Genomic DNA, 25123 nt, shown 5'->3' with positions numbered 1-25123 from the left:
CATGCATAAAAACGAAAGGAAAAGGATTAGTATCTAATCAATGAATAAAGTTAAACATGTAACGTATAAATTCAAAAAACAGATCAGTGGATGTATATACTACGTATATTTACAATGTGAAAGCATATAAAATTTCAAACAAGTACAGAAAACTCAACATGCTTTAGCAGTGTAATATAAGAGAAAGAAAGGGCTTAACATAACACATAAAACAGTCATTGATTCGGTTAATTAAAGATTTGTCACATTTTATCCAAAACTTGAGGCCAAAGCATAATTAGATTTCAACCTTTTTTTAGACCAACGAGAGAACGTAAGAAAGACATTTATGAAGTAAAACATACAGAGGCAGATTCATGCTCAGATAATTGTCCTAATGAACTAAAGAGGCAAATAGTTTTTCAGATACTGAAGCTGGACTTAAAATCCTTTGAAAACTCTTTTAAGAATGTTCTGGGGACTCAAATCACCTACACTAGCAGTAAACCAGACAGCACAGGTCTCCTACTTGGGAAAGCAAGGCCATACAAAGTCTCACTCATTTGAAACCAACTGATATATCCTTTAGTCTCTAAGGATATAGTTTTAAGCTTAGTAAACATAGAGGTCTTATTAATAATACACTTTTTTGAAGTAAAAACATTCTGCCCAAGCCACAGACATCATTTAAAGCCAGTTCGAAGTATCAGACACCACAGGTCACAAATGACTCCGGTCTTAACTTAAACCAATATAGATATGTTTTAAAACAGTCAGAAGAATCCATTCATATGCTGGTTAAGACAGATAAATAGTGGAATGTATTGATCATGCTGTCAAGAAGGGAACTTAGGCATTGTTTAGCATATTCTCAACCATGTGGATCAAATCTAACGTATATCAGATAGCACAGCAAACTGATCCCTCAGTCCTATATTTCAGATAAACAAACAAAGCTAGAATAGGATCCTTAGTGCACAGAATGGGAGCAAATCGGTACAGCATGAGTCCTTATTAATCATTTGCCAAAAGGGTTCAAATTAGCAGAAATGAGGCAAAATGGCTAAACTTCTAGACATAATTTTCTTAACAGGGAAAAACAGCATAGAAAAAAACAGGCACGACACCTAACATCAGTACTTTTAGATTATTTACGAGATCACTTTTAATCAACCAAGGGCCATATCTAACACTGTGCAGGATTAAATCATATGCTCAAATGGTAAAAATAAATATTGAGTTAACACAACAGCATTTAAAAGCTAACAATGCTCCAATCATACTATATAACAACTAACCTAATCAACTCTAACAAAACAACATATAGATCATAACTAATCAAAACAAAAATTAACATACAATACATGGTTAACATAAGCAGATTAAGCCAAATAACTCCCAGGGCATTTTAGCTAAAACAACTACCTTAACACCTACACCATGCTGAACTGAGAACAGACATTGCTATAACAACATATAAGACATATTAAAACTAAGCTAAGCTAAACTAGTAGACGAAACTAAAACTAACATATAAATAGGCTTAACCATTAAACTAAACCAACACAGGAAAAAAACATTATTTAACTAACTAATTCATCACATAAACACTCTTAATCGCAAAAATGACAAAACTAAGCTAACACATAGCCACCAAAGAAACAGAAAAAACGCAAAAATAAAAGAGAAAAGGGAATTACCTTCTTCAGGTGCAGCGAAGTGAGGTTTCGAATCTTCGATCTACCCCGAACACCACAGATCTCGAGTTTGTATACACTCGGACCCGAAAAAATACCCAAGACAAAACAAGAACGAGAAAAATTATTTAGTGTTTTTTAGAATCAATATCAAGAAATGTTGAAACTAATATTTTCTACAGGGGTTTCTGGGTAGCTCAAGACTTTTGTATTTTCAGATGATTTAAGGCCACTCGAAAAACTTGTTTCAATTTTCAGGCGGCTCAAGCTTCGTCCAGAACTTATATTTTAAGGATTTTATGGCGGCTGGAAAACTTATCCTTAAACTGGTTAAGAAGCCAATATTTATAGGGAAAAATCTAGGGTTTGCTCTAGGGTTTTTCGGGTTCAAAAAATAGGCGGGCGTTTAAATCGAAGATCCGTTCAAATCAACGTTAGAAACCTTATTCTCACAAATCGACGAAACAACCCAGATAAGGAGACAAAAATCATTAAAAATCGGTACTCGAAAAGACGAAAAGCAGCTGATAAGAAAACAAATTTTACCTCACAAATCGACAAAACCATTAAAGTTTTTCAGATCGAAAGCCGAGAAGGAACGAAGAAGACAAATCCTTCAATCGTTGAAAATTGACCCGGGGGGGGGGGTACAAATATTAATTGCCTTCCCCGAAATGGCCATGCAAGGCCTAGGGAAGGCGAAATAAGCCTGCGATTTTTGCCTTTTTAGTCGAGAAATGCAGAGGGGAGAGAGAGACGAAAGGGAAGAGAGAGAGAGGGAGAAAGGGAGGCGGATTTGTTTTCCTAGGGTTAAGGTGAATAAAATAAGAGGGTTGGGCCAGGTCGGATGATGGATAGAGGGCTGGGTTTAATGGGTTGGTGGACTGGGTCGGATAGCAGGCTGGGTGATTTGGAATGCTGATGTCGGACTTTAAAATGTGGGCTGAATTATTCAACGAGTAGTGAGTTAAGTGAGTTAAAATATGGGTCGGCCGGATAGTTGATAAAATATGGGCTGGTCATTAATGGACTGGGTATTATTTTAGGTGACAAAGGCTTCTAAATTTAAATAAAGACCTATTTTAATTAACTATATACTAACATGTGCCAAAATATTACCTAATATAAAAGTACGTATTTATTAGTGCTCAGATAAAAAATAAAATTATATGACGTCGTAAATAGCCGTGCAATAATATTTTAAAAGTTCAACAGTAAATAAATGCTATTATTAAATTGCGCAAGATAAATGCAATGCGTGTACATAAGCAGGTAAAAAATGCGGAAATGATAAAAATGCGAATTATAACAATACTGGTAACAAATAATAATAATAATAATAATAATAATAATAATAATAATAATAATAATAATAATAATAATAGTGATAATAGTGGTAGTAGTAACGGTAATAAAATAAAAAATAATAACAGTAGTGACTACAACAGGATAATGAAACGCCGGTGTTAATAAAAGTTAATTATAGTAAAGTATAAATAATTATTTCTTAAGTTGCCAAAAATATTAGAAGCGTAAATAGATATTTCGGAGGAAAGGTGGGACAAAATTGGGTGTCAACAACTTGTCCCTCTTATTTCGGTAATGATGAAAGACTTTTCGGGCAAAGACGTTGACTCAGTAGCCTATTTTGTCCCGGCTAAAGGATTTTGGAGGACTAAGGGTAAAGAAGATTTGAGAGGATTATGGTCGAACTCTGGTCTCCGAGTTGCCTACATATCTCGGGTTGCATGAGAATCTGGCCGTGTGTAGTTCTGGGATAACTACGACTCCTATGAATAACGTATCCCTATTGGCGCGAATCTTTGCAAAACATTGTCCCAGTGTCGAGTTATGATGACACTAGGTGTTATGATAGAATTCGAGAATTCTGAAAACTGAATGTGCTGGAATGCAAGCGGAATATTTGGGGTTGGAGATGAGTGTTCGAGGTAGATCCTTGACCCTTGTCGGGAAGTCTGCTTATCCTTCCCAACGCATTGCCCCAGTTCGCTGCCGAAGAAATAGTTCCACGTTGCGCTAAAGCTCCTGTGAAACTTAAACTAGATAAAATAGTCAGTAAAAACAAATATCGAAAGTAAAGCGATGTAAAATAAGCCCATAAAAAGCTGCAATGATTTAAATAAATGATAGCCTTTGCTGAGGCTAATGCAAATGAGGTTCTAGGCCGATGATTCATGAGAATGATGCCTTTGGCGATGATTAATGAGGCCTCAAACCGGATGGGCTATTTAAGCCGAATTATTTATGATAAATGATGCTTTTTAAGCCGGCATGATGCGATGCGTTTGCGAACAATGATGCAGTACCTTTGCAGGGCACTTGAATGTAATGCATGTGCGGTGCGTTTGCGAGCATTCGCAAGGCATTTGAAAGTAATAAAGCGATGCATGTGCGGTGCATCTGCGAGCATTCGCAGGGCATTTGAAAGTAATAAAGCAATGTATGTGTGGTGCGTTTGCGAGTAATGATGTAGTGCCTTTGCAGGGCACTTGAATGCAATGCATGTGCGGTGCGTTTGCAAACAATGATGCAATGCCTTTGCAGGGCATTTGAATGCAATGCATGTGTGGTACATTTGCGAGTAATGATGCAGTGCCTTTGCAGGGCACTTGAATGCAATGCATGTGCGGTGCATTTGCGAGCATTCGCAAGGCATTTGAAAGTAATAAAGCGATGCATGTGTGGTGCGTCTGCGAGCATTCGCAGGGCATTTGAAAGTAATAAAGCAATGCGTGTGCGGTGCGTTTGCGAGCAATGATGCAGTGCCTTTGCAGGGCATTTGAATGCAATGTACGTGCGGTGCGTTTGCGAGCAATGATGCAATGCCTTTGCAGGGCATTTGAATGCAATGTATGTGCGGTGCGTTTGCGTTCAATGATGCAGTGCCTTTGCAGGGCACTTGAATGTAATGCATGTGCGGTGCATTTGCGAGCATTCGCAAGGCATTTGAATTAATAAAGCGATGCATGTGCGGTGCGTTTGAGAGCATTGGCAGGGCATTTAAAAGTAATAAAGCAGTGCATGTGCGGTGCGCCTGCGAGCATTCGCAGGGCATTTGAAAGTAATAAAGCAGTGCATGTGCGATGCGCCTGCGAGCATTCGCAGGGCATTTGAAAGTAATAAAGCAATGCATGTGCGGTGCGCCTGCGAGCATTCGCTGGGCATTTGAAAGTAATCAAAAAAAATACTTGTACGTGGATACATTTGAAAAATCATTTTGCAAGACTCAAGCATCAATTTATTGCAAATCTCGAAAATTATTGATATTTGAGAGGCATAATTGTTATAAGAAAGCTCAAACCGTTCGACGCGCAATCCTTGCAAGGCTGCAAACATTACATATTTTAGCTTCCGCAACTTGAAAATCTGCATCCAAAGAAAATTTGTAAGTTTTGGGGGGGGGGGGGGGGGGGGGGTTGATTCTCATTGACTTTGAAGATCCGGCTCTTGACGCTTCATGCTTCCAACTTTGTCTGGACTTGTAACCTCCGCCTATTTCTAAGTCTTGGCAGACTAATAAAATTATCTAATTAAGAAAAATCATATTATTTCAAAAGAAAATATGCATAGTGAAATACGTATATAGTGATAAACAATTTCTGCCGAACTTGGAACTGTGACACATTGTGAAACAAAGCGAGCGTCCTTCTCCAAAGTCTTCCTTTTGCCTGATGACTCTATTGGCCATATACTCTTTTATGTTTCTCGATGTCGCTTGCGATGATGCCCTTAAAAATTGTCTCAGTTATTGGCATAGGAGGATATTGTTTTGCGATGATGCCCCTTAAAAATTGTGCCCAGTTTCTGGCATAGAAGGATGTTGAGCTTTTGCAAATGACGAAACCGAGCCTTATATAGGCTGCCTACGTATCCCAATAAGGGAATCAGGTCAAGCGTAGTTCAAATTACAAGCAAAGCGAAATTGAGATTTTTCTAATAATGTGACCGAGGCCCATGTAGGCCGCCTACGTATCCCACCGCGAGAATCAGGTCAGGCGTAGTTCATGTTACAAGCAAAGCGAAATTGAGATTTTCTAATAATGTGACCAAGGCCCATGTAGGCCGCCTACGTATCCCACCGCGGGAATCAGGTCAGGCGTAGTTCATGTTACAAGCAAAGCGAAATTGAGATTTTCTAATAATGTGACCGAAGCCCATGTAGGCCGCCTACGTATCCCACCGTGGGAATCAGGTCAGGCGTAGTTCATGTTCCAAACAAATGGTTTGGCAATTTCTATCTTAAAAGACCAAATCTGATATAGGTTTCTTACGTACACCGCCGAGGGAACGTAGCTTCATTACATTGACAGGAATTACAAGAAAATTACATACAAAATAAACGAAAGCTCCTAGACGTAACATCTCTTGACGGCATCTGCGTTGATAGCTTTTGGCCAAAATACGCCATCCATTTCTGCTAGAATTAATGCTCCTCCAGCCAGTACTCGATGAACCATGTAAGGCCCTTGCCAGTTAGGTGCAAATTTTCCCTTAGCTTCATCTTGGCATGGTAATATGCGCTTCAATACCAATTGCCCCGGTTTGAATTGTCTTGGTCTCACTTTCTTATTGAAAGCTTTGGCCATTCTGTTCTAATAAAGTTGCCCATGACAAACTGCATTCATTCTCTTTTCATCAATGAGCATCAATTGTTCATATCTGTTTTGTATCCACTTAGCATCACTCAACTCAGCTTCTTGGATAATTCTCAAAGATGGTATCTCTACCTCTGCAGGTAACACCACCTCTGTCCCATAGACCAAAAGATAAGGCGTTGCCCCAGTTGAAGTCCTTACAGTGGTGCGATAACCAAGAAGGGCCACTGGCAATTTTTCGTGCCAATTCCTGTAATTATCAATCATCTTCCGCAATATTCTCTTGATGTTTTTGTTGGCTGCTTCAACTGCTCCATTTATTTGAGGTCGATAAGGAGTGGAATTGCGGTGAGTAATCTTAAATGTTTCGCAAATCTCCCGCATCAGATCACTGTTAAGATTAGCTCCATTATCTGTTATAATCGATTCCGTAACTTCGAATCGACAAATGATGTTGTTGCGAACAAAATCTACCACCACCTTCTTCGTCACTGACTTGTGCGAAGATGCTTCTACCCATTTTGTGAAGTAGTCGATGGCTACCAAAATGAACCTGTGCCCATTTGATGTGGCAGGCTCAATAGAGCCAATGACATCCATGCCCCAAGCTGCGAACGGCCACGGAGAACTCATCACATTTAACTCATTTGGCGGGACTCGAATCAAATCGCCATGAATCTGACATCGATGACACTTTTGCACAAAACGGATGCAGTCTGATTCCATGGTCATCTAAAAAATAGCCAGCTCGCAGAATTTTCTTAACCAGAGTAAAACCATTCATATGAGGCCCACATTTACCGCCATGCACTTCTTCAATCAACTTGACCGCTTCTTTGGCATCAACACACCTTAGCAGCCCCAAATCTGGAGTTCTCCTATAAAGGATTTCTCCATTTAGGAAAAAGTGGTTTGCTAATCTTCGAAGTGTTTTCTTCTGAACACTGGTTATGCCTTCTGGGTAATCTCCTGCTTTGAGGTACTTCTTAATATCATAATGCCAAGGTTCTCCATCAGGCTCTTCATCCACATAGAAACAATAAGCCTACTGATCGTGCACAATCACCTTGATAGGATCTATATAGTTCTTGTCCGGGTGCTGAATCATAGAGGACAAGGTTGCCAAAGCATCAGCGAACTTATTTTGAGCCCTTGGTACATGTTTGAATTCCACCTTGATAAATCTTTTACAAAAATCTTGCACGCAATGCAGGTATGAGAGTATTTTCACGTTCTTAGTGGTCCATTCGCCTTGTACTTGATGAACCAATAAGTCAGAATCACTTATAACAAAAAGTTCTCGTATGTTCATATCAACGGCCATTCTGAGGCCAAGAATACAAGCCTCATATTCTGCCATATTGTTGGTGCACGAAAACCTGAGCTTTGCTGAAACTGGATAATGCTGGCCCGACTCTGAAATTAAAACTGCTCCAATGCCAACTCTTTTGGAGTTCGCAACCCCATCAAAGAACATTATCCATCCTGGATATTCTTCTGCGATATCTTCTCCGACAAACAACACTTCTTCATCAGGGAAATACGTCTTAAGAGGCAAGTATTCTTCATCTACGGGATTTTCAGCAAGATGATCCGCTATTGCCTGCCCTTTGACAGCCTTTTGAGTAACATATACAATATCAAACTCACTTAGCAAAATTTGCCATTTGGCTAGTTTTCCAGTAGGCATAGGCTTCTGAAAGATATACTTGAGCGGATCCATCCTTGAGATGAGATAAGTAGTATATGCGGACAGGTAATGCCGCAACTTTTGTGCAACCCAAGTCAGGGCATAGCAGGTGCGTTCCAACAAAGTGTATTGGTCCTCATAAGGTGTGAACTTCTTGCTCAAGTAGTATATTTCTTGCTCCTTCTTTCTCGTTTCATCATGTTGTCCCAACACACATCCGAATGCATTCGCTGACACAAACAAATACAATAACAAAGGTCTTCCTGCTTCTGGAGGCACCAAAACAGGCGGATTAGACAGATACTCTTTGATTTCTCCATCCTGGATATTCTTCTACGATATCTTCTCCGACAAACAACACTTCTTCATCAGGGAAATACGTCTTAAGAGGCATGTATTCTTCATCTACGGGATTTTCAGCAAGATGATCCGCTATTGCCTGCCCTTTGACAGCCTTTTGAGTAACATATACAATATCAAACTCACTTAGCAAAATTTGCCATTTGGCTAGTTTTCCAGTAGGCATAGGCTTCTGAAAGATATACTTGAGCGGATCCATCCTTGAGATGAGATAAGTAGTATATGCGGACAGGTAATGCCGCAACTTTTGTGCAACCCAAGTCAGGGCATAGCAGGTGCGTTCCAACAAAGTGTATTGGGCCTCATAAGGTGTGAACTTCTCGCTCAAGTAGTATATTGCTTGCTCCTTCTTTCCCGTTTCATCATGTTGTCCCAACACACATCCGAATGCATTCGCTGACACAAACAAATACAATAACAAAGGTCTTCCTGCTTCTGGAGGCACCAAAACAGGCGGATTAGACAGATACTCTTTGATTTCCCCATCCTGGATATTCTTCTGCGATATCTTCTCCGACAAACAACACTTCTTTATCAGGGAAATACGTCTTAAGAGGCATGTATTCTTCATCTACGGGATTTTCAGCAAGATGATCCGCTATTGCCTGCCCTTTGACAGCCTTTTGAGTAACATATACAATATCAAACTCACTTAGCAAAATTTGCCATTTGGCTAGTTTTCCAGTAGGCATAGGCTTCTGAAAGATATACTTGAGCGGATCCATCCTTGAGATGAGATAAGTAGTATATGCGGACAGGTAATGCCGCAACTTTTGTGCAACCCAAGTCAGGGCATAGCAGGTGCGTTCCAACAAAGTGTATTGGGCCTCATAAGGTGTGAACTTCTCGCTCAAGTAGTATATTGCTTGCTCCTTCTTTCCCGTTTCATCATGTTGTCCCAACACACATCCGAATGCATTCGCTGACACAAACAAATACAATAACAAAGGTCTTCCTGCTTCTGGAGGCACCAAAACAGGCGGATTAGACAGATACTCTTTGATTCTATCAAAAGGTTTTGGCAATCTTCTGTCCATTTGGTAGCAGCATCTTTCCTCAACAACTTGATTATTGGCTCACATATCACCGTCAATTATGCTATGAACCGACTAATGTAGTTGAGGCGACCGAGGAAACTTATCACGTCCTTTCGACTCTTTGGGGCAGGAAATTCTTGAATGACCTTTATCTTCGAAGGATCCAATTCTATACCCCTCATGCTCATGATAAAACCCAACAGCTTCCCAGCAGGAACACCAAATGCACACTTTGCGGGATTTAGCTTTAAATTGTATCGCCTCAACCTGTCAAAGAACTTCTTCAAATTCGTCAGGTGATCTAAACTCTTCCACGACTTGATGATGATATCATCCACGTAGACTTCAATCTCCTTGTGGATCATATCATGAAAAATAGTAGTCATGGCTCTCATATAGGTAGCACCTGCGTTCTTGAGCCCAAAAGGCATCACCCGATAATAGTATACTCCCCAAGGTGTGATGAATGTCTTTTTCTCGGCATCTTCTTCATCCATCAGAATCTGGTGATATCCTTCGTACCAATCAACGAATGACTGCAACTCATGCTTTGCACAATTATCAATAAGTATGTGAATGTTCGGGAGGGGAAAATCATCTTTCGAACTAGCCCTGTTGAGATACCGATAATCCACGCACACTCTGACTTTGCCATCCTTCTTTGGTACGGGCACGACATTGGCTAGCCAAGTGGGATACCTTGCAGCTCGAATGACCTTTGCATCAAATTGCGTGGTGATTTATTCCTTGATTTTTAAACTCAAATCCGGTTTAATATTTCTCTTCGTATTTTTCACCAGAGGACAAAATGGATCGATAGGCAACTTATGCGAAACAATGTCTATGCTTAGACCCGACATATCATCGTAAGACCAAGCGAACACGTCTATATACTGTCTCAAAAGGTTGATCAATTCTTCCCTTTGTGACGGAGTCAAATGGACGCTGATTATTATTTCCATCACGATTTTTGAATTTCCCAAATTTATGGTTTCTGTTTCATCCAAATTTGGTTTTGGCTTATTCTCAAAATATTCAAAATCCTTAGTTAACCCTTCATGTTACATATCCTCTTCATATTCTTGAGAGTCTTGCTCGGCATTTACTATGGGCTCACTTGTTTCATTATGTGTCACATTCACAGTATCGGCAGATTTATTAATTTGATTGCTGAAAAACAATAAAAGAAAATTAATTAAATAAAGACGAAATAATAAATAAAAGCGTAGCTTGAATTTTGCATTTGAGCTTTCAAAAGTTTTGAGGCAAAACAACAAAAGCATAAACACGATTCAGGCCTCAGTTTTGAATCATGTTGTTTCATCAAATATTTAATACAAATTGTCTACCAAGACTCCCGGAGAACCAGGGGCGGGGTACAAGTCCAATTGTTCAAAATGTATCCAGGCTCAGCATCCCAGATAGTCGGGCCTTCAGAGCATTCATCCGAAACCATGTTGCATTCAGCTTCCTCCTCGGCAATGAATAAATTCTTAAAACCTTCCACGAGGCTGTCTTCAGGTTCTTCTTCTAATGCTTGGGTGGCGGATGCTTTGAGAAATGACTGATTCAGGAGGGGAACATGCTTTGGCAAAGGAATGTCACTTCTTCTTTTGAGACTAGCCAGTGCAATCTCTTCAGGAGTGGGCTCGTACCCAAGACTGAAAGTATCTTTCTGCCCGGGTAACTGAATCGATTCCACGATCCCATTCAATTTCAACCCGAGACCTCGACCGGGATGGAAACCATTCTTCAACATTTCCCATGCCACCATCAGAAGCACCTGTGGCAATTTTACCCTTTCTGCTTGAGCAGCACACATAGTTTCTTTGATATGGAAGACAGATCCATCCAGCCTTTCTACACTTTCGATAACCGAAATTGAGCTTTCAGGATAGATTGAATTGCTGCCTTCTCGGTGGATCACAATTTCTTGATGGTTCCAGACAAACTTCAAACTTTGATGCAGGGTAGAGGGAACTGCACCAGCCATGTGGATCCATGGCCTTCCTATCAGCAGATTGTAGCTAGCAGATATATCCATTACTTGGAATTCCACCATGAACTCCACGGGTCCGATTTCTAAGGCCAAGTCAATCTCTCCCACGACACCTCTCTGGGCTCCATCGAAACCTTTGACTCTCACCTGACTGTTGCGAAGTTTTCCGACATCAATCCCTAAGGCTCGGAGAGTAGTGACAGGACATATATTCACAGTCGAACCCCCATCAATCAACACTTTAGAAATAAACTTGTCTCTGCATTTGACTGTGATGTTCAGTGCCTTGTTGTGCCCCAAACCTTCAGGTGGCAATTCGTCATTATGAAAAGAAACTTTTTGGGCTTCAAGGATTTCTCCCACCATAGCTGAAAGTTTCTCGCTGGAAGTCTCAGGTGGAACGTAAGCTTCATTCAGTACTTTTGCTAAAGCGTTCCTATGAGCTTCAGAACTCATCAACAATGCCAATAAAGAAACCTTGGCTGGTGTCTTCTTTAGTTGTTCTACAACGGAATATTCTTTGGTCAGCATTTTTCTCCAAAATTCTTCAACCTCAGTCACGACCTTCTTTTGGCCATTTTCTCTGCCTGGTGCGTGCTACCTCCTCGGGGGTATAACACCGCCCAGATCTAGTCATTCCGGCTGCAACAGTTTCCACAACCAATCTTCCCATTGGTTTGTCCGTTTCATCGGACTGATAATTCCAGGGAACTGCTTTGGTGTTGCAAGAAGGTGCTTGAGAAACTAAGGCCGTGATTCTAGGCCTTGGAGTGAGCACTTCCACTTCAAATGGGGCCCTTATTTGGACTGTGATCACTAGAGCAACAAAAGTTGATGATTTAACCTTCTCCTCTTTCTTAACTGGCACGATAGTCCCTTCTAAATTGCAATCTTCTTCAATGGTTGTACACATTTGCATCGCCATGATTGGGTAGCAGATTTTTGTTTATATTTGGGGGAGCTCCTTTGAGCTGGATGACCCCTTCTTTGATCAATGCTTCGATTTTGTCCTTGAAAGTAAGGCAATTCTCGGTATCATGTCCAGTAACTCCTGAGTGATACGCACAACGTTTAGCCCCGTCATACCATCCAGGAAGGGGATTAAGAACTCTCCCTTAAATTGGTTGGAGTATCCCTGCGATTCTCAATCTTTCATACAACTGGGCTAAGGGTTCGGCTAACGGTGTGTAGGTTTTGTTTGGCTTTCTTTCGAAGTTTGGGCGAGGTCGGGGTGTATTTTGTGGACGTTTTGGTGATTGGTGTTGGGATTGAGGTGAGTAGGTTGGCTGGGATTGTGATGGGCTTTGATGGGCGGGTGCTCGAGGTGAGTGATATGCTGGTTGGGTATGGTAAACAGAAAGGGGAGTGGGTGGAGGTTGTAATAAGGCTGAGGGGCTTGGGTGTATAGGCTGCAGTATGAAGGCTGAGAGGAAGGGTATTGGTAGGTTAACATTTAGTTCGGTCTTCGCTCCTGTATGGTCATGACCGCGGACACTCCGTCCCTCTTCTTCTTAGCTGAATCTGATTGAACTGTCTTACTTGTGGCTTGCAAGGCTTCAAGATTCGTAACTCTTCCTGTCTTAATTCCCTTTTCTATGAAATCTCCCATTCTAATGACTTCGGAAAATTTTTGTCCGATGACGCTTAACAGTCTTTCATAGTATATGGCATCTTTTAAAGACTGTACAAAAAGCGTCGTCATCTCACTCTCCGCCATTTGGGGCTGGACTTTTGCGGCTTCCGCACTCCAGCGCATAGCATACTCCCTGAAGGTTTCTGTCGATTTCCTTTCTAATTTCATCAAGTAGAATCGGTCTGGGACAGTCTCAATGTTGAACCTGAATCTATCCATGAACTCTTGGGCCATTTCTCCCCAACTGTGCCATTTCTGCGCATCTTGGCAGAATCGAGCGCCTCTCCTGTCAGGCTCCTTATAAACAGTTTCATTCGAATGGCCTCATCTTTTCCCACTCCAACAAGCTTATCGCAGTACGATCTTAAGTGAGCCCGAGGATTTCCTTTCCCGTCAAACATATCAAATTTGGGTACTTTATATCCAGCAGGCAACTTGATGTCAGGATGAATACAAAGATCCTCGTACTTCAATCCTTCACATCATTTGTTAGTTTGGATGTTTCTAACTGCTTCTCTCAGACTGCGAAGTTCTTTAGCTACATTCTCGTCTGCTCTCCTCCTGACTTCCCTTTCCATTTCTTCATAAGGGTCAACATCTGGATGTTGCACGGCTTACAACTGGGTAGTGAAAGGCTGAGCTTCTGTGACATATGTCGATGGCACATACTGCGTGTTATGATTAGCGGTGTATGCCAATGGTATGTGCTGAGTCGCTTGGTAGTTTTGGGTAAGTGGGGTAGTTTAGATAACGGGAGGCTTAGAAATATAGAGAGTCGTGAAAGGTGGCGGATTGGCTTGTTGGAAGTGAATTTGTTGGGGGTTGGCTTGTTGCGGGTCATTTTGTTGTGGGAAGGTTTGCTGTGTGTTGGTTTGTTGCGGGGTGGTTTGTTGCAGGATGATTTGTTGTGAGTAGATCGGTGGTGGAATGGCTTGTTGTGGATTTGATTGTTGTGAGATGGTTTGTTGCAGGCTAGTTTGTAGCGGGATGGGAGGTCAATTGATAATGCTTGGATTGATTGTGTGAAGTGGAGGATTTGAGGGAGAAGGCTGAGGGGCGGGCGAGTCAACAGGTGAAAAGGAGGGTGGAATGGTCACACTTGTTCTTTGTTCGTGGTGAGGTGTGTTGAGGGTAAGGGATAGATTGGTGAGATTTCGCAATCGCTCAATTTCTCTTTGCATATTGGCTATTTGTTGTACCAGTTGGGCGATGACTTCGTCATTCCCTTCTCCCAAAGCCTCGGGTTCGTCTCTTGGAATGGTGACAAGTCCCAAGCCAGACTGTTCGGATGCCCCTGAATCATTCATATCATTTGATGCTCGTGCTTTTGATCTTGTGAAGTACGGGTGGTCTGCCAGTTCGCAGTCAACACGAATCAACCTTTGGGGGGATAATCAAAATAAAATAAAACCATCAAAAATGAAGAAAACTGCGTTAGTATTGTGCGAATGCTTGATGCTTAAAATAACACGCATATTGAGCAAACAACGTTGAAAGAAACACACATTTCATAGCAAACAAAACACATATTGCATAGCAAACAAATCACATAGTAAAAAGGGAGATATAGCAAACACAACGCGACCTATTATGCAAGGGACCTCTTTTGTGCCAGAGGTAGGCCTAATGCGGATTTGAAGGATGAAATATGCAATTATATGTCATTCCAATGTGCTATTAATTGAAGACCCAAAACATACAATGTTTGAAAATTTAAATCCTAGAAATTATTACAATTACTACTTGACTTTCATAAGCTAAATAAAATGAGGAAGGCCCTTCGTTGCTCTTGAGCCTCTTGGTTGCCTGGATTGATTGGCCGATCTTTCGGCGATTGTGGATAATGTATGACATAGCCAGAACTCCTCCCGTTTTGATGCCCTCTTTGATGCTAGTGTCTCCTTGCTCAGCTAGAACTGTATCTAATTCTTGCATGCTTTGTTCGTAACTAAGTGCTTGTTGTTTCCACTTCTCTGCTTCCTTCTCCTTTTCTTCAAGTTGTGCACGGTGCTCGGCTTCAGAGACAAGATTTTTCTTACGCAGTTGCCGGAGTAAGATGTGTGCTTCGGCTTCTCCATCCTTAATTTGTCCCCTTAGGCTAACGTCAGGTTTGATTTATCCTTCCAAGTTAGTGGTCAGCCACTCCAAATAATTATCCTCACATCCAGCTTGGTATCTGTTTGACTCAATTGAATTTGCTTTTATGGTTTCCCTCAATTTCCACATGCTTATAACTTCTTTTGCAAAAGGATTTTTTCCTTCTTTGTAGTCGGCTCGATAATGATCCATGTCTACCACTAAAGGTATGTTTTCCTTTCTTCCAGATTGCGTTAAAACTCTCAATGGGGCATAAGGTTGTAAGCCCCGAAGTCCCATCAAAACTAAGAATGGCATGATCTTCGTACGAAACACCAAACCCTCGGATGGAAATCAACTGAACATCCACTGAATCGAATCATCGTTCAAACGGCTAAGCAGTCTTACCCACCCTTCTACGCAATTTGGCTTTTCAAATGATCTACTAGTCAAAATAGCGCCTGGAACATGTCCCAGAATGTGATTTTTGCCTGTCGGCTTTCGGAATGCTAGACCTCTGTCGACCATTTGAAGATGTTCCATCAACCAAATCTGTAAAAGCAAGTTGCATCCCTCAAAATGCTTGTACCCGAGTTTGCAACGTCCTAATGCCCGATAGATATCTGCCACGACCATAGGGACCACAGTGTAGTATTTCCCGTCAATGCCACCAAATAGAGCTTCAGTCACAGTAATGAGACGGGTGTGAATATCTCTTGTTGTTCGTTTAGGGAATACCATAGTTCCCAAAAAACATACTGCGAAAGCGAAGCACCGTTTTTGCTTCCAAGAGTCATTTGAGAAAAACTCGTCTTGATGATTGGTGAAACTTTTTTTATATCTATGATACAAGTATTCAAATGGTATCGTAGACCCTTGTAAACATTCTACGCCTTTACCCTTCCTGAACCCGAAGCTGTCAACTAATTCTTTTTGTAAAGGTTCTTTTGGAATAATCATGCCACAATTTTGCCATTTTTTCTTCTTATGTAACAAAGCAACATTTTCTACATAGCCACCTATTTCCTCTAACAATGGAGTCATTTCAACATTGCCAAATCTGAACACGACCCTTTTCTCATCTCAGAACACGGTTGCCGCCTCGATGATATCTCTCCACGGTTGGATGTCCATTAAAGATGGTAAATGCCCTAGCGCTCCATGTACCAACCGTTGTCCGTAGTCCCCTAAATCAAACCACCATGCCTTTAGTTGGGGATGGACGCTCAAAACCATGCTAAACCTCGGGTAAATGTTGTGTTGACTCATGGCTACCTGCGTTCACAAATGGTTAGTTCTACCTAAATAGCACATGGTCCACATAACACACATGTTTATCCTTCAAATCAATGCACATAACGTGATAATCGTCACTTGGGGTCATAGACCCACTCGGACATTTGGACGAGGTTGACTAATGGACTTAATACACCTTGGGTATTAAGCCTCCTAGGTTTGCGTGATGCATGTCCTTAAAGAGGGTTTTGGTTTAGCTCTATCTTAGGATGACTAGGAGTTGATTTCCTACGACACAAGGCTCCCCCAAGTGGACAACTTGGGAGTAGAAAGTCTGTGGCTGTCGACTGCACCGCCGATCGACTAAATCCACAAGATCGATCCAACTAAAGGGGTAATTTAGTAGTGCACAGCCGCGAACCGCGAAACCACTTTAAGTGTGTGAAATTGTGTGAAAATTTCCAAGAGTAGAGGAAGTATGAGCGGAATGTTAATTTAAATAAAGCAAAATATGCATATTACATAGCAAAGGCAAATAAGGAATACAACGACAATAAAACATTTAAAAGCATATAAGGCAAAATAGAGAAAAACAAACAAAACATCCAATTAATTAACCTAAGTTGTTATGGTTTAGAACCTAAATAGTCCCCAGCGGAGTCGCCAAGCTGTTATACCCCATTTTAAACAGGTTAAATTAGAGTACAACATATTGGTGATTCCTATTTTGCTTATTAAAAGGAGTCGCCACCTAATTAGTTTATTGGTGAATTAGGATATCTAAACATTAACTAAGGCAAAGTCAAACTAAACCTCTATTAATGGTCTGCTTAATCAGCGTGATTTTAGGTAAGGGTTCTAGATTATCCTAAAGGGAAGGGGTTAGGCATCCTTTAGAATCTGTTAACTACGGTTATCCGGTCAACTTAGGTTAATTAATTAAGGTTAAAGATGCAAATGCAACATTTAAATTTTAAGAAAATGGCTTGTAAATGTTGCTAAGGTTTTAAAGGAAAATATGACAATACTATTTAAAATAAGACTTATAAATATTGCTAAGGCTTTAAATAAAAAATGTTATTTAAAAAAACAACACTTGTAAAAAATATAATAATTGGCATAAAAGGAGACCTCAAATGTTGTTTAAAATAAAACTTATAAATGTTGATAAGGCTTTAAATAATAATGCTATTTAAATTAGACTTATAAATGTTGCTAAGGCGTTAAATGAAAATAATGCTATTTAAAATAAGCCTTGCGGGAAAATATAATAGTTTACATATAAGTGATGGCTTTTAAGAGAGGATTTAGCAAATTTGAACTTTGAATAAATTTATGTTATATGAGTAGGGCTATGTAGAAAATCTAGACTTATTTTTTATGAATGGGATGCAAAAGGAAGTGAGTTTTCTTTCTCTTTTTTATTAACTTTATTTAACTGTATTTGGCTAAAATATGCATAATCGAGTGACTCTTAAAAATGTTCATAAAATGTACTTGAATTTATAGTTTACATATAGCTGAAAATATATTGCATTACATGCTGGTGAATTCTAGAAACTTGTTTATAGCGTGGAACTATAGAGCATGAACGGATATAGAGCATACATTTTAATTTTTGAAATATTATAAAGACATGCTCTTGAAAATCAACTATTCCAACAAAATAAGTATTATAGATACTATCTTAACCTAAAAAGAAGAAAATGAATTTTATGGAATAGATTGTTGGTTTTCCTTAAATTAACTGCCTAATACTAAAACTAAATCCCACTAATTTTGCTAAGGTTTATCTAAATTAACAAAACAAAGTAAAGGGTTAGTCGGATGATACAAATTAAATGCATAAAGAAAAAAAAAGCAGAGGTGTAAATAAAATTAAATGGGTTCAGCCCATTTTCAGGACTGCTACAATCTGTTGCGGTTGGGCTTTGGCCCTGTCATTTTTTTTATAGACTGCTGCGGCTGTTCTTGTCTATTGGGCTTTGGCCCAAAACTTTTTGTTTTCTATTCTCTTTGCTGCGGACAGAACTGGACAGGGGGGGGGGGGGGGGGAATAATATTTTGTTAGGCTTTGGCCCAACATCGAATGCGGAAGAAGAACGAGTCCCTTGGACTCGTATGCGATGGTCATGCATAAAACGAAAGGAAAAGGAATAGTATTTGATCAATGAATAAAGTTAAACATGTAACGTATAAATTCAAAAAACAGATCAGTGGATGTATATACTACGTATATTTACAATGTGAAAGCATATAAAATTTCAAACAAGTACAGAAAACTCAACATGCTTTAGCAGTGTAATATAAGAGAAAGAAAGGGCTTAACATAACACATAAAACAGTCACTGATTCGGTTAATTAAAGATTTGTCACATTTTATCCAAAACTTGAGGCCAAAGCATAATTAGATTTCAACCTTTTTTTAGACCAACGAGAGAACGTAAGAAAGGCATTTATGAAGTAAAACATACAGAGGCAGATTCATGCTCAGATAATTGTCCTAATGAACTAAAGAGGTAAATAGTCTTTCAGATACTGAAGCTAGACTTAAAATCCTTTGAAAACTCTTTTAAGAATGTTCTGGGGACTCAAATCACCTACACTAGCAGTAAACCAGACAGCACAGGTCTCCTACTTGGGAAAGCAAAGGCATACAAAGTCTCACTCATTTGAAACCAACTGATATATCCTTTAGTCTCTAAGGATGTAGTTTTAAGCTTAGTAAACATAGAGGTCTTATTAATAATACATCTTTTTGAAGTAAATAACATTCTGCCCAAGCCACAAACATCATTTAAAGCCAGTTCGAAGTATCAGACATCACAGGTCATAAATGACTCCGGTCTTAACTTAAACCAATATAGATATGTTTTAAAACAGTCAGAAGAATCCATTCATATGCTGGTTAAGACAGATAAATAGTGGAATGTATTGATCATGCTGTCAAGAAGGGAACTTAGGCATTGTTTAGCATATTCTCAACCATGTGGATCAAATCTAACGTAAATCAGATAGCACAGCAAACAGATCCCTCAGTCATATATTTTAGATAAACAAACAAAGCTAGAACAGGATCCTTAGTGCACAGAATGGGAGCAAATCGGTACAGCATGAGTCCTTATTAATCATTTGCCAAAAGGGTTCAAATTAGCAGAAATAAGGCAAAATGGCTAAACTTCTAGACATAATTATCTTAACAGGGCAAAACAGCATAGAAAAAAATAGGCAGGACACCTAACATCAGTACTTTTAGATTATTTACGAGATCACTTTTAATCAACCAAGGGCCATATCTAACACTGTGCAGGATTAAATCATATGCTCAAATGGTAAAAATAAATATTGAGTTAACACAACAACATTTAAAAGCTAACAATGCTCCAATCATACTATATAACAACTAACCTAATCAACTCTAACAAAACAACATGTAGATCATAACTAATCAAAACAAAAATTAACATACAATACATGGTTAACATAAGCAGATTAAGCAAAATAACTCCCAGGACATTTTAGCTAAAACAACTACCTTAACACCTAAACCATGTTGAACTGAGAACAGACATTGCTATAACAACATATAAGACATATTAAAACTAAGCTAAGCTAAACTACTATACGAAACTAAAACTAACATATAAATAGGCTTAACCATTAAACTAAACCAACACAAGAAAAAAACATTATTTAACTAACTAATTCATCACATAAACACTCTTAATCGCAAAAATGACAAAACTAAGCTAACACATAGCCACCAAAGAAACAGAAAAAACGCAAAAATAAAAGAGAAAGGGGAATTACCTTCTTCGGGTGCAACGAAGTGAGGTTTCGAATCTTCGATCTACCCCGAACACCACAGATCTCGAGTTTGTATACACTCGGACCCGAACAAATACCCAAGGCAAAAAAAGAACGAGAAAAATGATTTAGTATTTTTTAGAATCAATATCAAGAAATGCTGAAACTAATATTTTCTAAAGGGGTTTCTGGGCAGCTCAAGACTTTTGTATTTTCAGATGATTTAAGGCCACTCGAAAAACTTGTTTCAATTTTCAGGCGGCTCAAGCTTCGTCCAGAACTTATATTTTAGGGATTTTATGGCGGCTGGAAAACTTATCCTTAAACTGGTTAAGAAGCCAATATTTTAGGGTTTGCTCTAGGGTTTTTCGGGTGCAAAAAATGGGCAGGATTTTAAATCGAAGATGTTAGATCCCGTGTTTTTATGCGTTGGAAAGCATGCGAGTTAAATGATATTAGTAGCGGAAATGAGATTATCCGCCAAGCTTATAGGTGGTTAGAGTGACGGTACATATGTGTTGTAAATATTAGAAGTTAAACAAATCTAAGAAAATAAGTTTTGTCAAGGTTCGAAATTTATTTGCAGGAAATACGGTCCAAGCTATAATATTCCGTATTGTTGGACCAGGAAATTGAACCATCTGATATGAGCTAATTTTACCGAGGCCGTAGGATTCGGTAATATTCAAGGATAAAAATCGAGAGCTCGGTGTACAAAGAGTTTGAGGTCCCGAAATAATTTAGCACTTGACAAGTGTGACGATGGTGATTGGGAATAATATTTTGTGTATCCCGAAAGAGGCTATGGACTAATATTATATCACGTGAATCTCACAATGAGAATATGAAGTTTGTTAAAAGTGATTAATATTTAAATAAACTGGGAATAAAGAATTAATTATCAATTTTAGTGGAAAACAAAGAAGTGTAATTAAGAAATAAAATGGATAAGTATTGAATTATCATTTCCACGTGGGGCTTTGCAAAGTAGTGTAACATATGATTAATGTTTTGGATAGAATCCGTTGGTGTACACGTGTGGGACAAGAATAATTATAATAATAATAATGAGTATAAAAATGAATAAGTAGTGGGGTCAATGGTCCACAAAAGAAAGAATAATTGGGATCTTTATTCTCAGAACCTTTTATGAGCAAATCATTTATGTATATGTTGCAATTTATCCATATACAAAACGAGAGCAAATAAAATTCTACTCAAAAGATATGCTAAGATTCTACGCAAAAATACTACAAGGGTTGACTCGGAGATTATGTCCACATCAGTTGCGTGATTTTACCATCGATTGCTCTTCGGATTATAGCAAATTGGAGGTTTCTTTATGATGAAGTAAGGTGAAAATGGACTTAGTTCTTGTCATCCAAGGTAAGAATTCTCCTATTCTTGATATATTTAAATTCATTGAAATTACAGCTAAATCGTGGGACTAGTTTTATATCACATGGTCATGGTAATGGGTATATGGAGTATGTTAAAGGTGATTTCTATTTAAGTGAATTGAGACAAGAAATTAATTATGTGTAATTGATTAAATGGGGGATTCTATTAGAATATTAGAATTAATTACGATTTTTTTGGGATAAGTATTATAATCCACGTGGAAGCTTGTTAATTGGGAAGATGGGGGTTTTAAATATACGCATGGAACAGATGGGATGATAATGACTGCTGAGGTGTAAAGGTCCTAAAAGCCCCATGTGTCAAAAGGAATAGAGTGCATGTGTATCCTTTTTATTCCACTTTTGGAGAATTCACTTTATGGAACTAAGTACTGCATATATTTAAATAGGAGCACAACGTAGCAATTCTTTCTTGGAAGCAATCTTTCAAGGTAAATCCGACAATTTCCTAGACAAAAAAAATGGACAGTGACGTGAACTTCCAAATCAACCAGCAATGCCCTTCTTAAATACACAGTAACAACCTTTCGTTTGTGCAACATAGCAGCTACTTTGTCCTAATAAATATCAAGTCAAGTTCAATTCCATTGACGTGATGATACTAATATCAATTTCCTCCGGTGTTGGCAAATTGAAGAATTTTTCGAAGTGAAGTAAAGTGGAAAAAAGAATACTTCTTGGTATATAAGGTAAGAATCTTCCCCCTAGATATATTTAATTTCGTCCAAGTCATAGCTAAATTGTGGGCTGAATTATGAGAATTTTATATGTACATATATGTACATCTCTATCGGTGGTATTTCTGTGTTAATAGGAGAATAATTGAAAATTCGGGTTAGGTGAAAATATAGGGGAAGTGCTGCCGGATTTTCGTTAAATTTTAGATAATAGAAAATCTTAAACGAGAATATGTATAAGCTAGAATATAAGTTCGATGAGAAATAGGCTATGGATTTGTAAACTAGATAATATAGTTACTAACAATAACGTTATTCTTATATAAATAGGCTAAAAGAGCGACGAGACGAACGGGTTACGAATAGCCGCTAACAGGTATGTAAAGCGCAACCCTTCTTTCTTTTGGCATGCCTTAGTTTTCAATAGGCTATATCACGAGCCTCGAGGAAATTCCAAATTCGAAATCCGAGCACGTTATGATCCTTATATATATTTTTTGGCATTCTTATGTATGTTGTGATGAAGTATGAACCATTATGTCTTCGAAAGCATTGATTTCCAAACTTTGTACAAAAAGTTGTTTTAAAGAATTCTGTAACTACGAAATGCCATATCTTTCGCATAAAGGCTCGGATTGCTTCAATATTTTTATAGGAGTTTGCATGATGTATAATGAGTATGTTTTCCATAGGCGGGCCCGACTCGGGTCAATACCAGTCCGTGGGTCCCGCGACTTTCCGTTATGTACTTTGGACGACTTTTGAAAGAATTTGGTATGATTATCATTTCGAATTTCAAGTATGGTCATTTACTTATATTTGAGTCTATGATAATGATTTTATGCATATGGTTACTCATGACTCAGCTCGTGCGTTCTGTTATATCTTTCGCCGGTTCCCGGGCCGGTTCTGTTATCGTGCGCGCTTTGATATACTCCGGAGTTATGCTGTGTTTATGGTTCACCGAGCTACTCGCAAAAGAGGGTCGGGTTCCACCTATATTTGGTGTTATGCTGTGTATGGCGTTATGTTGTGATGTGATATGTGACAGGGATACGGAGATTTGAAACTTTCTAGTGTTATGCTGTGTTATGACGCCATCGACGGGTGGGCGACCATATTCTTCTGTACTCTATGCATTACTTACATATTTTTGAAAGTAAGCAAATTTTGATATGTTCGATTTGCACTTATGTTTGGTACTTCCATTTCGTTTATGTCTCAGATTTGCTTTCTGTATATTCTGCTTTGCATACTCAGTACATATTTCGTACTGACCCCCTTTCTTCGGGGGGCTGCGTTTCATGCCCGCAGGTACAGACGCACTGTTTGGTGATCTACCCATTTAGGACACCCTCTTCTGCTGTTTGGAGTGCTCTTCTCATTTCAGAGCACACATTTTGGTATATATTCGTTCGCTATGTATATATGTATTTGTTCAGGGGCACGGCGGGGCCCTGTCCCGCCATATGATTCGGTTTGTCTGTTTAGAGGTCTGTAGACGTATTTGTGGGTGTGTGTGCCTACTTCTGTACAGATGTGTTTGTATGACCTCATTCGTTATAGCAGCCTTGTCGGCGTGCACTTTGTATATGTTTTGGGCCGTTGCGCCATCTGTTAGCCTTGTCGGCTTTTGATACATTTGATAGCCTTGTCGGCTTTTGATACATTTGATAGCCTTGCCGGCTTTTTGATATATATATATATGTCCGCATATGGTTGCGTTGAAATGTGTTCGATACAGTTTGATATAGTTTGAGACGGCATATAGTATTGTGGCCGTATATGCTATCTGTATGTGATTCGATTTGGATAAGTGTGTTACGATTTGATATGTTTGTCTGTCTGGGTGTCCAAGTAGGGCACCAGTCGCAGCCCACGGGGATGGGTCGTGACAGAAGATCCATTCAAATCAACGTTAGAAACCCTATTCTCACAAATCGACGAAACAACCCAGATAAGGAGACAAAAATCATTAAAAATCGGTACTCGAAAAGACGAAAAACAGCTGATAAGAAAACAAATTTTACCTCACAAATCGACGAAACCCATTAAAGTTTTTCAGATCGAAAGCCGAGAAGGAACGAAGAAGACAAATCCTTCAATCGTTGAAAACTGACCGGTGGGGTACAAATATTAATTGCCTTCCCCGAAATGGCCATGCAAGGCCTGGGAAAGGCGAAATAAGCCTGCTATTTTGCCATTTTTAGTCGAGAAATGCAGAGGAGAGAGAGACGAAAGGGAAGAGAGAGAGGGAGAAAGGGAGGCGGATCTGTTTTCCTAGGGTTAAAGTGAATGAAATAAGAGGGTTGGGCCGGGTCAGATGATGGACAGTGGGCCGGGTATAATGGGTTGGTGGACTGGGTCGGATAGCAGGCTGGGTGATTTGGGTTGCTGATGTTGAACTTTAAAATGTGGGCTGAATTATTCAACGAGTAGTGAGTTAAAATATGGGTCGACCGGATAGTTGATAAAATATGGGCTGGTCATTAATGGACTGGGTATTATTTTAGGTGACAAAGGCTTCTAAATTTAAATAAAGATCTATTTTAATTAACTATATACTAACATGTGCCAAAATATTACTTAATATAAAAGTACGTATTTATTAGTGCTCAGATAAAAAATAAAATTATATGACGTCGTAAATAGACGTGCGATAATATTTTAAAAGTTTAACAGTAAGTAAACGCTATTATTAAATTGCGCAAAATAAATGCGATGCGTGTGCATAAGCTGGTAAAAAATGCTGAAATGATAAAAATGCGAATTATAACAATACTGGTAACAAATAATAATAATAATAATAATAATAATAATAATAATAATAATAATAATAATAATAATAATAATAATAATAATAGTGGTAGTAGTAACGGTAATAAAATATAAAAT

The 25123-nt window shown here is 39.0% G+C and overlaps 1 long non-coding RNA gene across 4 annotated transcripts; it reads left to right on the top strand.

Moving 5' to 3' along the window:
* The first annotated feature begins 21531 nt into the window (after nt 1-21531).
* On the top strand, nt 21532-23821 carry LOC132604977 (uncharacterized). 4 transcript variants are annotated; one of them, XR_009568954.1, is made up of 4 exons: nt 21532-22240; nt 22559-22604; nt 22921-23002; nt 23095-23821. It is a non-coding gene; the product is annotated as an uncharacterized LOC132604977 (long non-coding RNA). The 4 variants fall into 4 exon arrangements; XR_009568952.1 differs by having other exon boundaries at nt 22921-23387; nt 23543-23821; XR_009568953.1 differs by lacking the exon at nt 22921-23002 and having other exon boundaries at nt 23543-23821.
* The last annotated feature ends 1302 nt before the right edge of the window (nt 23822-25123 follow it).

The sequence above is a fragment of the Lycium barbarum genome, chromosome 8, assembly GCF_019175385.1.
Source record: "Lycium barbarum isolate Lr01 chromosome 8, ASM1917538v2, whole genome shotgun sequence".
In the NCBI taxonomy this organism is placed as follows: Eukaryota; Viridiplantae; Streptophyta; class Magnoliopsida; order Solanales; family Solanaceae; genus Lycium; species Lycium barbarum.
This window is presented reverse-complemented; position numbering and strand designations above follow the sequence as displayed.